At 36.3% G+C, this 14,345-nt stretch overlaps 1 pseudogene; it reads right to left on the reverse strand.

Annotated features, from left to right (window-relative positions):
• Positions 1-6,125: 6,125 nt before the first annotated feature.
• On the reverse strand, positions 6,126-6,276 carry LOC133865115 (small nucleolar RNA Z247; annotated as a pseudogene).
• Between the last annotated feature and the right edge of the window lie 8,069 nt (positions 6,277-14,345).

Below are 14,345 nucleotides of genomic sequence, written 5' to 3' on the forward strand. Positions count from 1 at the left end.
AGGAGTGCGTTTATGCATATTAGAAAAATAAATAGAAGGAGATACAAGAGATTTTTTTGCCTTAGAGAAGAATCGTTGATTTGCAGGGACAATGTTTGGGATGGCTGAGAAGACATACCATATTATAAAACAAAGAGAAGACAGAAAGCCTCAAAGAGAGGATCGGCTGTTGGGAGAAAAAAAAAACTGTGAACTGCTCAGAAGATTTGAAGTGGCGTTGGCCTTGAAAGCTCTGATACCATATTAGAAAATAAAGAGAATGACAGAAAATACTCAGAAAAACAGGGAAGGAGAAGAGGAGAAACACAGGAGAAAATTAAGGACTACATTGTTGCTGATTTCATTACATATTCTAATTACAAAATAGTCTAATATATAGACTGAACAAAAGGGTAAAGACCAGAGTACAAAGAGATAAACTAAAGGTTGAAAACATGGAGTTATGGTTTGAGTATGGTGTGGTCTTCTGATCTGATTTGGGTAGCATGGAGAGGAATGGTTTCTGCAGTGGAGTGGTGAGGAGTGGTTGTTGCAGTGACTTGCTGTGGTGACTTGCTGCTGTGGATATCCTATAATAATTAGCAGTATTCTCGTTTAGGTTTTATTAGATTTGATTACAAATGAGTTCAGCTCTGTTAAACCAGTTTCCAGTTTTGCGACACAAGCTTTAGAAACTGACGATGATCTTCTTTTGTAAAATCAGAGAAGTAATAAATGTGTTTGCTAGGGGTGCTAGTTGCTCCCACTCCGATACTTAAGTCAATTTTCTTTTGATATAATAAGGGTATAGTCCTAATAACAATGATTTCAAACCCCAGAATACCTGGATGTTGATCTGTATTTATACTGAAAGGTTGAGACGGTTAATCCCTTGAAATGAGGGAGAACATCTCTCTAATCATGGTTTGTAGGTTATTGCATGTTGCAAAACGTGTGCTTTATGATAATCCGGAACGTGGGCCTCCACGTCTGGATTGAGAGCAGCTTTATGCAACGTGGCCTGAGCATCCGAGATTATGCCTTGGTATCTCGAGTTCTCACGGCTTCTCACAAATGACTGGAAATGGGCTAGGCCTTACTTGAATTAGACTCGGTATGTTGACGGGCCATTTTCTTGTAAGATGATGAGTCTTGGTTGTTGAGCATTTTCTTCATTATCTGTAAACTGTGGGTGGGCTCTAGTTTGATTTTCAGGCCCACCCGCTATCTGTTAGGGTCATTCCAGATTCTGAGCACTGTGGAGTCGAGTTTATCCTGGTCGGGTACATCAACTATTGTGAGTTTACTCGGGCTGGATAAACCATTTGAGCCCAAGATTCTATGACGAGCCCGTTTGGGCCTTCAAGATGATGATTTTCCCCAACAGGCTCAAAATGCCAAATTTGAGAAAGTCTTATTCGTATTCTAGGAGGAAAAAAAAAATCTTAAAAAAAAAAACCTAAGAATTAAATTGAAGTAATTCTCAATTTTAAAGCTCATTCTCTGCCCACTACTGTATTTGCAAGATAAGTTCTGGAAGTGGAAATAATTGATTATACTTTAACTCAGTAACTTTGATGTTTTAATCTTAAGTTAAGCAATTTCTTTCGTTGTTGTGTAGTTGGACCTGGAGAAGGGAATGATGGATTGCTTATATGCAAAATGTGAGTTTAGAATCACTGATTTCTTCTGCTGCAAAAAAGAGTGCTTAGATATATTCAAGGCACCACAAATTATGGAATTAGATATCACAAAAATTCCAATGTGAAGTTGATTGGCTTTTGTTATAGTGATTGGGGTGGTTGTGTTGATGATATGAAAAGCACCTCAGGTTATGTTTTTTTTTTTTTTTTTTTTTTTTTTTCCACTTTGATCAGGTGTGTTTTCTTGGTCCTCAAAGAAGTAACAATCAGTTGCTCAATCTTCTGCGGAAGTAGAATATGTTTTAGCAGTAATAGCAACATCTCAAACTATTTGGTTGAAAAGAATTCTTGAAGATATTGGTGAGAAACAAGAAGAAGTTGTATGCAAGCTAGCATTGTGACAACAAATCAGCTGTAGAAATAGCAAAGAATCCAGTTTCTCACAGCAAGACTAAACACATTGCAATAAAGCATCACTTCATTAGAGAAGCAATTGAAGAAGGTGAAATAGAGTTGAAATCCTGTAGCTCAGAAGGACAAGTAGTAGACATTTTCACCAAAGCTTTGCCAAATGAAAAATTCCAGCAACTCAGAGAAGCATTAGAAGTTGAAAAACAACACATTAAGGGAGAGAATGTTGCCGAGCACCGAGTGCCGAACATCATGTGTTGAGCACCGAGTGTCGAGCACCAAGTGTCGAGCATCAAGTGCCGAGCACCGAGTGCCAAGCATCGACTGCCGAGCATCAAGTGTCAAAGAGCGAGTGTTGAGCATCGAGCACTGAGCACCAAATAAAATTCCGAGTAATGTGCTGTGTCTATTTAGTTTACCTTTGGTTGTATTTTGTTAAACCTTAGTTTGTGGTAGGTGAAAATGAGTGGATATTGTGTGTCCACATAGAGCTTCTAGAGCCTTGTATGAAAATGTCTCTTTTGTTTATATGTAAAGTAGAACCTGCTGCAATGTTTTGTTGGAAAAATCAAGAAGAAGAATCGAAGAAACCAAAAAAGTGAAAGAGTGCAGAATATTTCTTCCTTTGTCCTTGTTTTGTGCTCTGTTATATCCCCTTATTTCCTTGTATTTTCTCTGCATAAATCACTGCCCTGTACTGTTGGATACTTCCAACTAACAATATTAACAGGTAAAAAGTGAATGAACTCTCGGTAGATTACTTTCTCAATACAAGAGATAAGCTTAAAGTGCTAGAGAAACTAAGTTGTTCAATCTCTCCTACCTAGAAAACATTGCGAACTCTAGGAAGGACCTAGTTGGCAAAGCCCAACTCTGCATCGCAGACCAAGTGTCACCATCTACAAGCAGTGAAGGTAACGAATCCAAATTATACCTGTTAGAACAAATTCCGGTTTGGTGACTTGTCAATCTGCAAAAGTCCTTAATCTGTAAAAAAAGAAGTTGCGTTAGGGGAACCCGACAATTCCACTCCTATGCTTAAGTCAATATTTTCTCAAGTGTATATTCTTTCAAAATCACATAAAGCAACTAGTCTATACCTGTTTATTGATGAGATATTTATAGGCGGATTGATGGGAGTACTTCCTTTTTTCATTGGACCATGTGTCGGTCTTAGAAAACTTGTCGAGGGAAGACTCCTCCCTTATAGTTCGGCCTTCATGGCATACGTGCTGCAATAGGCAGTGGTTTGGTATTTTACTGATTTTGGATCATGGAGTGCACTCCGTGATAATCGGGAAGTCGGTTATTTTACTGGCTTAATGACAGGGCTGAAGGTCTCATGAAAGTCCACCCCTTCCTCTTGACCAAAACCCTTGGCCACAAGTCGGGCCTTATACCGATCGATGGTGCCATCAGCCTTTTGTTTAAGTTTGAAAACCCACTTGTTACGGACAACTTTCTAATGGAGAGGGCGTGTAACGCCCTAGATTTTAAGTCATAACGTCTTAAATAAAATTTAAGACTCATGGCGATCAATCCACACTTTTAGTCGCTCGATCAACCACTTTTAACCGATCGATCGATCAATCAATCCTTCGATCAACAATTCCTGTCACTCGATCGACATTATTCTAATAAATGCATATTTATGCGCCACCTGTCTTTAATTGATAAATAGGCAGACTAATTATTTAAGTGAGCTAATTAATAATACTATTTGTTAGTTTTTGTGTTGGCTGCATTCTGTTGGACAAAATCACTTCTATGTAATGTTGCTGTTTTCACAGGGATGATGCTTTATCCAGAGTTTACTCTTCAGCTATGTTCTTCAAGAAGATTCTGTGAAGTTTTCAAGGAAGTTTATGTTAGTTCCCTATCAGCCGTTCGAACGACGTGGTTTTCCATCTGGACGCTCGTCAGTCAACAACATTCGTCCGGATGACGAGAACTTTCCGTCCGGACACTCATCAGTGTCTAGAAGCTTCGAACTGTTCAAGATTGCATCCGTCTGGACGTAATGGCAAATTGTCCAGATGCTCTTCAGAGTTCGAGAAGATTCCAGTGTTCTAGTGCATCCGTCCGGACGACGTGGTTATACCGTTCGGACGCCATTCAGTGTTTGACGAGCATTAGAGTTTCTGCCTCAAGACACAATTATGGGAAGACGGCTGCTACCGTTCGGACTATGGGGTGAGAAGTGGGAGGACTGACATGTACAGAACATTGAGGGACTCTAGGTGAAAAGGTTGCAGTAGATGTGGCAGGTTGCGGATTACGTGAAGGGGAAGAGCTAGGAAATTGAGAGGGAAGTGAGGAAATGGGTGAGTCAGAGAGACGTGGGGAATGATGGGGAGGACACGGGTGAGGTGAAGAAATACATGTAGTATTAGAAGGAAGAAGGAAGAGTCCAAGAAAAGAAGAGGAGGAAAAGCTAAGAAATTAAGAGGGAAGTGAGGAAGTGGGTGAGTCAAAGAGACGTGAAGAGACAGAATTTGGAGGGGACAATGGACAGGTTTTGAAGGGGAAAATGTTCTCATTGAAGACAACATATTGGGCAATATACACCCGATTAGGAAGGGGATCAAGGCATTTGTAGCCATGGTGAGATTAACTATAACCAAGGAAGACACACGACTTGGAGCGGAATGCAAATTTGTGAGAATTGTAGGGGCGAAGGTAGGGCAACATTCACAACCAAAGACTTTAAGAAATTTGTAGTCGGGGACTTTGTGGAAGAGTAACTCATAGGGAGAGGAGGTTCGGTTGATGCTTGAAGGAAGACGATTAATGAGATAACATGCGGTTTCAAAGGCAGAATCCCAATGAACAAAGGGAACATGGGAGTGAGCAAGAAGTGTTAGGCCAGTGTCAACGATGTGGCGGTGCTTGCCCTCAACACTTCCATTTTGATGATGGGTGTGAGGACAAGTTTTGCGATGGGAGATGCCATGAGTGGGCAGGAATTTTTGTAATGCAATGAATTCTCCGCCTCCATTAGTTTGAATGGATTTAATGGAGCGAGCAAAGAAATTTTTAGCCAAGGATTTAAATTGTGTAAATGTAGCAAGAACACTGGATTTGAGAGTGATAGGATAAAGCCAAAAATACTTGCTGAAATCATCCACAATACATAAGTAATATCGTTTGTTATTGAAAGATAAAAGAGGGGCAGGACCCCATACATCAAGAAACAAAAGTTCCAGTGGAGCACAGGAAACAGAAATAGAGGCACCAAAATGAAGCTTGTGCAATTTGCCTGGTTGGCAAGCAGGGCAAAGCTGAACAGACTTGTAAGGCATCACAGGGAGATGATGCTTGGACAAAAGACGGCGAACCAACGGAGAAGCAGGATGACCAAGACGATTGTGCCATTGATGTATGGAGACTCGTTCACTAAGGAGAGTAGTGGGAGAATATTGGAGAGGAGAAGGAGAAGGCCACGGGTACAGGCCTCCTTTACTGGGACTTTGAAGAAGGAGCTTGCCCGAGTAGAGATCCTTAACACGAAAAAAATAAGGGGAAACTCAACAAAAACCTGATTATCATAAGTAAACTGATTAACAGAAATTAAATTCTTTTGAATACAAGGAACATGTAAAAGATTAGAAAGAGAAAAGTGTCTGTGAGGGGTAGGAAGATGAGCATGACCAGTATGTAGAATTTCTAAACGTTGACCATTTCCAACTCTAATTTGATATGTGCCATGGTATTCTTCAGCTTTCAGGTTCAGGTTTGACAGGTCATTAGTGAGGTAGTTTGTGGAGCCCGTGTCAGGGTACCTGTTGAGGTCAGGTAGGGAGGTGTGAGTGGTTAGAAAGGAGGTGGGAGGAGCCGAATCAGAGTGATAGGAGTGATCAAATCTGTTGTAGCATTTGGAGGCAATATGACCAATTCGGTTGCATATTTGGCAAATGGGGCGAGTAGAGTGGGGTGAGTGCTGAAAAGGAAGACAGGAAGTTCTGCCACGGCCTTTGTTGCAACCACGGCCAGAAGGAGATGGGAAAGAGCGCTGGAACCTTTTGACAGTGAAAGGTTTACGTTGAGCAACATTGGCAGTGGAAATGGAGAATTCAGGGGCAGAATGAAGTTGCTCAAGACGTTGTTCATGAGTGAGTAAGTAGCCATACAAAGTGTCAAGGGAGATGGGATCAATTCGAGTAGTAATAGTGGTGACAAGGGAGTCATATTCAAGGCCCAATCCGGCCAGAATATAGGAGATGAGTTCAAAATCTTTGAGGGGTTCATCAATGATGGCTAAGGAGTGAGAGAGACCTTTAGCCTTCTGAAAATAGTCAGAGATGGATAAGGGGCCCTTCTTCAATGTAGCAAGTTGAAGGCGGGATTGCATGAGACGAGCCTTGGATTGGGAGGCAAACATTTTTTCCAAGGCTAACCACACATCACGTGAAGTGTGAAGACCACAAACATGCACCAGTATGTTCTCAGAGAGGGACGAGCTAAGGGCTGTGAGAACAAGTTTGTCCTGCTGGAACCAAAGAGTGTAAGCAGGGTTGACAACCATGGCAGCAGAGGTGGTAGAATTACTGGATGAAGCAATAAACTGAGAGGGTGGAGAAATATCGCCAGTGACATAGCCACAAAGATTTTGGCTTTCAAGGAAGGGAACAAGAATAGTACACCAGATGGGATAATTTTCAGTAGTGAGTTTGTAGAGAGAGAGAGTTGGTTAAGGTTAGGCAGAGATGGAGGGATAGAGGAAGATGGAGATGATTGTAGGTTGGAGGTAGTAGAAGGAGGAGTTACAGTGGACATTATGAGAGAAGAGAATCAGAAGAAAAAAAAAAGGACATTGGTCTTAGTGGCTCTGATACCATAAAATAAAACAGAAGCTGGTGTTTTGGTAAAGCACACTTAGGACTTGTTCCTCTGTTCTATTTATAAAGATCTTATTACAAAGTACATGATTAAATAAGTTTAACAAGTACACTGTGAAAGGAAATACAAGAGAAAACGTGAAGTAATAGAAGAAAAGAATATGTACAAAAGATAAAATAAAATGAAAACTTGTCTTGAAGGTTAAGGAGAGTATGGTGTAGAGGTTGAAGCTTCTGCATCTTCTGATTCAGCTTCTAAAGCTTCTGGTTTGGGTATGGTAGCAGTCTTGACATGTGCAGTAGCTTGAGTGTGTGCAGAAACGTTAGTTGATAACTTGATGTAATAGAATCAACTCCTTCATCAACTGACCCAGCTCTTCCTCAAAGTCTCCTCTTTTCTCAGTCTCTCCTCTCTCAGTCTCGTCTCTGAGTATCGGCTTTCAACAGCCAACAAGCTACCGTCCTTTTTTTTTTTTTTTTTTTTTTTTTTTTTTTCTCTTAGTCTCATTTCTGCCATGTTTCCATGCCTTCCAGCCCACAATGTCAGTCTCCCTCTCTCTCAATCACGTCACTGCCTTTCTTCTCAAATTTCTGTACTAGCAGCTAAAATAGTCTCCCTCTCCAAAAAATTTCAGTTCTCCCTCCCTCCTGCGCCTAACACATCTTCCTCTCCTTTATTTTCCTGTCGGCAGCTCAGTGCCCCCCTTCTTTTCTATCTTTTCTTCATTCTTTTGATCTCCACTTTTTCTTTGTTTTATTTTGGTCAGTATCTCCTCAAAGTCAAAACCATAAAAAATGCTAGAAGTCTTCCTCTCTTTCTCCCTCTCTCTTATTTCTTCTCATCTCCTTTTCTTTGTTTTGCCTCGGTGTGTCCTCAAAAGCATCAATCGATGCTAACAGTTTATGAAATTAAAATTGAGGTCTCTCTCATAATTGGCCCTCTTCGCCCATTGACCGTCTATTGTCTAGCTTGTGGCAAATGTCTAAAGGCCCAAGCCCATGTCAACCTTTTGTTGGTTTCTTCTCTTGGCTCATTGTTGGCCCAATGTCTCGCTTGTGACAAATGTCCAAATCCCATGCTCATATCAGCCATTTGTTGCCTTTTTTTTTTTCTTGGCCCATTAATGGCCTAATTGCTTGTGAAAAATGTCAAAGTCCCAAGCCCATTCTAAAGCCATTTGGCTTGTTTCCCGTCTTTCACTTCTTTTTGTGTCTTTGTTTCTTTTATGTATTTCACTTCTTTTTGTAAGCTTGCTGTTTTTAGACCTTTTGGTTGTAATTTTTATGTTTAGTTGCTATTTAAAAAAAAAAAATGTTGATTAGAAGCAAAAGTCAAACTGAAAGAAGTTCCTATCATTAGTTTGCGATGAAATATTAGAAGATATTCACAGCAGCAAGTCATTGCAGCAACCACTCCTCACCACTCCACTGCAGCAACTATTCCTCTCCATGCTGCCTAGATCAAATCAGAAGACCACACCATACTCAACCCATAACTCCATGTTTTTAACCTTTAGTTTATCTCTTTGTACTCTCGTCGTTACCCTTTTGTTCAGTCTATATATTAGATTATTTTGTAGTCAGAATATGTAATGAAATCAGCAACAATGTAGTCCTTAATTTTCTCCTATGTTTCTCCTCTTCTCCTTCCCTGCTTTTCTGTGTATTTTCTGTCATTCTCTTTATTTCTAATACTAATCACTCACTTTATTCTGGATAGAGAAATTGATGAAGTTGGTATCTATTAGAACCCGATACGGTGGTCCTAGAGAGGTGTTGTAATTGAAGAAAAGCACTGACGATACCTTCGGCCTAAATTACACATATTAAAAGAACGTAACAAAAAAAAAGAAAAAGATAAATCCTTACAATTCCAAATATTTACGTACATTACAAATAAAAACTGAACACTTTTTGAATGCTTGAAGATTCAAGATAAATCACATTCAAAGACAATGTAATTCTTACACATTCCCTGGGAGCTTTTTTGCGTTATTGTCTTCCTTTTTTGGGGTCCACAACCTGATATTTGTTGTAACTGCATAAAATACATAGACCGGAATTTACTACGAATCACATAAATCATAAAATTTATAAAAGAAATAAACGTAGAGGATAAAAAATCAAGAGAGAAATAAAAATGGAGACTTACTTTTTAATGGCTCTTTGGGTGCCGAGCTTTTTCATGACTGCAAATTTAGGAGCTTTCTTCGCTTTCCCTATCTCTTTTACCGGACTGCAGAACAAGCTGATAATATGGCGGAGGTGGAGGGTCGTCTGAGTGGTGTGGCCGGTTGTGGTGGCGACAGGTGCAATATGTATTCGGTTTCCGACGGGTAGAAATAATTATAAGAAAATCAAATTTGCATTTGCTTGCTGTAAATTAAAGCAAATTAAACGTAAACCTTAAACTTTTTAAGAGTCTTGTGTTGTGTGTAATGTGTATTATGACGTATCACCCTTTGTGTTCTTTTTTTTTTTTTTTTTTTCTCAAAATTAATGTAATTCTTAAAATTACTATTGAATTTATGATAAATTACTATTAAATTTTAATTTAATTGTGATTTTAAGAACTATATCAATTTTGAAGGGACAATAAAAAAACACAAAGACGATATGTAACATTACTCGTGTATTACTATGTTATTATAAATTGACACTGCAATTACTAATTGCTTACCATGTTGGTTATTAAATAATTAAATTTTATTGTTATTTTAATATAAATTGACGTAATAGTTAATAATTGTTTATAATGTTGGTTATTAAATAATTAAATTTATTATTAAATTTTATGGCTTTATTATTTTTTTTTTCTGTCATATGCCCTTATGTGGTGTATATGTGGACTGATTAATATAGAGGAATTGTATTAAGAAATTTTTTTATTCATTGCAATTAGAGAGGAAAATAATGCTATAGCCAGGGTGGAGCAAAGATTTTTTTGTGTGTGAGTGTCATGAGTGGAATCATACTGCAACTTCCTGAGCAAGACACGCGTCAACAGGGGCGGAGCTAGGATTCAAGATTTGGGGGGGCCAAATTGAAAAAAAAAAATTTGGGGGGGCCAAAACTATAAAAATAACAAAATTTAGGGGTAAAATTAATTTTTTTTTTTTTTTTAAGGAATTTTTTTTTTTTTTTGGGGGGGAGACCCCTGGCCTTGGGGGGGCCCAGGCCCCCCCAAGGCCAGGGGTAGCTCCGCCCCTGCGCGTCAAGGAGAGTAAGGAACATCATCCTCTCAATTTTTGATTTGTATTAATTTTATGGTCATAATTTAAAGAAGGTTTATTTAATAGTGTATATGAAGTTGATGTTAACACATGGTTTTTTTTTAAAAAATTACAATCTTGTACTTTGTTCAACGCATAAATTTTAAATTCTAACAATAAAATAAATAACATCAATTTTATTTAAAATTGAGAGAATCCTTATACGAGAGCAATGACTTCATTTCTTTATCACGACCACATTTTTTTTTTTTTTTTTAAGTATTATTAGGACCACTTCCTAATTTTTTTAGGTATTATCAAGATTACGTGTTTTCTTTTTTGTAAGTATTATCAATCGAGATGTGTTATTTGCACCACTTCTCTTTATTAGGTATTATCAAGACCACGTGTTTTCTGTTTTGTAAGTATTATCAATCAAGATTTGTTATTTGCACATCACTTTGATGTACATAAATCATTAGCCTTATTATTACCATTTTTTTTTTTTGTAAGTATTATCGGGACTACAATTTTTTATTTTTTTTATTTTTAAGTATTATTAAAATTCTCTCTATTTGAATTAAAATTGATATCATGGTAATAATTTAAAGTTAGTGCATTTAAGAGCATATCCAACAATAATAATTAAAGTAGCTATTGAAAAAATACAACTCTCTACTTTAGCTACTGTTAGGGATGGAGCCAGAAGTTCTTATGGGTATGGGTCAATGGCCAAAAAAGGTTTTTTGATAGGAGCCAATAAGCAAATTTTTTTATTTTTTTACCTTATATTTTAGAATTTTTTTTCTCCCCCCCCCCCCCCACCCTGGTCCGGGTGGTCCCTGGCTACTGTTTGTTCTGTGCTCTCTCTACCAAATTATGTATTCTATTTTTTATTTTCTTTAAATATTATTTTATGTGGAAGAGAGTGAAAGAAAGAGGGAGAGAGAGTGTATGGAAGAAGGAAAGGAAGAGAGAAAAAACAATAAAAATTGTTTGTAGGGTAAATAATGAATAAAAAAAAAATTATTATGCCTGTTATATTAACTGGTATAAGTCGTTTGCTTATTCTGTTAGATGTACAAATTTTATCTCGTAAGTCCTAACCATAAAATACAGAATTTGATTTAAAATTAAGAGGATTCGTATTGGAGAGGAAGTACTTCCGTTCTTTTTCACAACCATGCACGTTTTTTTTTTTTTTTATTTGATTTTGGAAGTATTATTAGGACCACTTTTTTAAAGTACTATGATCAGTGCCAGGTATTTTCTGTTTTGTAAGTATTATCATGACCACCTTTTGTTGTTGTAAGTATTACAGGACAAAAAAAAAAAAAACAAACAAACGACCACATTTTTTGTTTTTTGTTTTTTTTTTTTTAATTTTTTTTTATAAAATTATCTACTTATATAACTCCAAAAGAATAGAAGATCAAATAGAGACAGAATATTCCCTAATTACAATGGCATAAATGCTTGGTGGTATTTCTTCCGATCAAAACTTATTTATATCATGGGTGACAGCTTTTCGAGCTAAATCATGTGCTGTTGAATTGGCTTTCTGCTTAACATGTACAATCATAATACAGCACGATAAGCTTGGTTCTTGTTTGATACTTGTCACAAAGTAACCAAACTTGCTTAAAATAAGGCTTTTAGAATTGATCGCCTTCATAATGGCCAATGCGCGCATCTCCTTCCAAAATTACATTCCGATAGCCCATCTCCTTAATGAGGATTACAGCATTTAATGCTGCTATTGCTTCTACAACATCAAGTTCCACTTCAATTCTTTTGGTAGTGCTTCTTGGCTGCTAGAATACACTTCTTGTTGTTGCGTGCTATGACACCAATGCCTAGTCTACCCTCCTTTTTATTGACAGTAGCATCCCGGTTTATTTTAAGAATTATTATCATTTTCTTCATTTTAAATGAAATTAATATCTTGGTAAGAATTTAAAATTAGTACATTTAACAATGTATTTGAACTTAATATTAACAAGTCTTTTAAAAAAATATATATATAAAATTAAATATACTATTAGATACACCAACTTTAAATTTTAACCATTAAATAAATAGTATTCATTTCATTTTAAATGAAAGAGATCGTTATTGAGGGCAAGGATTTCCTTTCTTTATCACCACCAGATTTTTTTATTATTATTTTTTTTAAGTATTATTAGGACCACTTGTTTTTTTTTTTGTAAGAATTATCGGGACCGCTCTTCTTCTTTTTCTTTATTTTTTGTAAGTATTGTAAGTACAACGTTTTTTTTTTTTTTGGGTAGGTATTATCAGGACCAAAAAAAAAAAAATGTACCACATTTTTTTCTTTGAGTATTGTTAGCATCAGTTTTTTTTTTTTTTTTCATAAGTATTATCAGGATCAGGTTTTTTCGTGCAAGTATTATCAGGATAGGATCGGTTTTTTCTTTGTAAGTATTATTAATACTACGTTCTTTTTTTAATAACCGACAGTTATTGGTTGGTACTCCGTTATTCGGACCGAGTACTAAAATTTGAAAGAAAAACGAGTTTTTGAGCATATTTTAGATTTTGGGTGTATTTTTTTGACTTAATTAAAATGTTTTTAACCACTTTTAAAATAACATTTCAGAACATCATAATTTTTCTGTCACATTTTAATTAAACGACTCGTTTTCATTCTTATCTCTGAAAATACTCTCTTCAACTTTCTTTTTGTTTTATTGAATCTTGATTGATTTAATGTGTGTTTGCTTGTTTCGAGGTGTTTAATTTTGAAAAAATATTTCCACATGATATAAAGATAAAAATTATTTTTATATTTTAAGAATATTTCGTGGTTTATATTGTTTGTTAATAACTTAATATATTTATCCCTTGAGAATAGAAAACAAATGACACTCGACAAACATTTACACGAACAAAGATTTTTGGTAACTTTTTTCTTCTTCTTCTTCTCATCCAGAAATAAATAAATCTCATAAAGTAGTGGGCATTTTGATGCCTAGCTAGCAGGCTAGCAGCAGCTATTTTGGCCTAAATTACTAAAGTTTTTGGTGACTTTAGCAATTTTCTTATTTTAATTTTTAAAAATTTTAATATATATATACTTGGATTCTGGTTATATCATGGTATATATAATTGTTAAAACCGATAAGCTGGTTACCGGCAATTTTCAACCGGATACCAAACCGGTTTTTCAGTTTCCCAGTTACTGGTTATTAGCCTACGGCCTACATCCACACATCAAAGCCTTTCCTTGTCTATATATTTCCTTGATTCATTTGATTGTAAGCAATACTCCATTTTATAAAGAAAGAGTCTAAACGTTACAAGACTCTTATACTTCTAAATTAATAACAATAAATATAATTTATCATATTGTAACTCATTTCTCTTGAGTGCTTGTAATTGTTGTCTCAATACGCCCCGCAAATCTAACAGTAGACCACATACGTTAAGGTTTGATCTCGAACATCAAAAGGCTAAAAAAAAAAAAAAAAAAAAGAAGCTACTATGGCATGAATAATTTTCAATGACCGAAACTTGGACTTCGGAGACTCTGGTCGGCATGGGCTACTATGGCCAGGACTTGGACATGGACAACTTTGGCTTGCATAAGCTACTATGGCCAAAATTTAGACATCAGTAACTTTGGTCGGAAACGACTACTATAGCTACAATTGGGCCAACTATAGGCATAAAACCTCTTTTGGCATTTTGTTTTCAACAATAGAGAATTTGGTGGGTAGTATTTGCTGGTAGAGAGTCACGTGGTGTGAGAAGAGAAATAGCTCGGGCACATGATGAGAAAATGTAGAAGGATGAGAAAACACAAGAAAAAAAAAATTAGCACACGATAGATATTTGTGGGGATTTTGATTTTGATTACGACTGAAGATGTAAAAGAATGAGTGAGCAAAAAAAAAGAGAAAAGACTTGGCATAGGATCAAATACTTGTGTTAGCCTATAACTCTGATATCATGTAAAATTACATAATTTAGGAAATAGGTGAGAGAAGAAAGAGAGACAGAATTAACATGGTTTAGCTTATGGCCTACGTCAACACATCAAAGCTTTTTTTTTACTACATATTTCTTTGATTCATTTGATTTATATATAAGACTCTATTTATAGAAAAAGAGTCTGACGTTACAAGTCTCTTTTACTTCTATATTAACAACAATAAATATAATTTACCATCTTATAACTCTTGTTTTTTAAGTATTTGTAACTCTTACTCTTATTTTTTAAATACTTGTAACTTTTATTT

Source organism: Alnus glutinosa, chromosome 3, assembly GCF_958979055.1.
Source record: "Alnus glutinosa chromosome 3, dhAlnGlut1.1, whole genome shotgun sequence".
Lineage (NCBI taxonomy): Eukaryota > Viridiplantae > Streptophyta > Magnoliopsida > Fagales > Betulaceae > Alnus > Alnus glutinosa.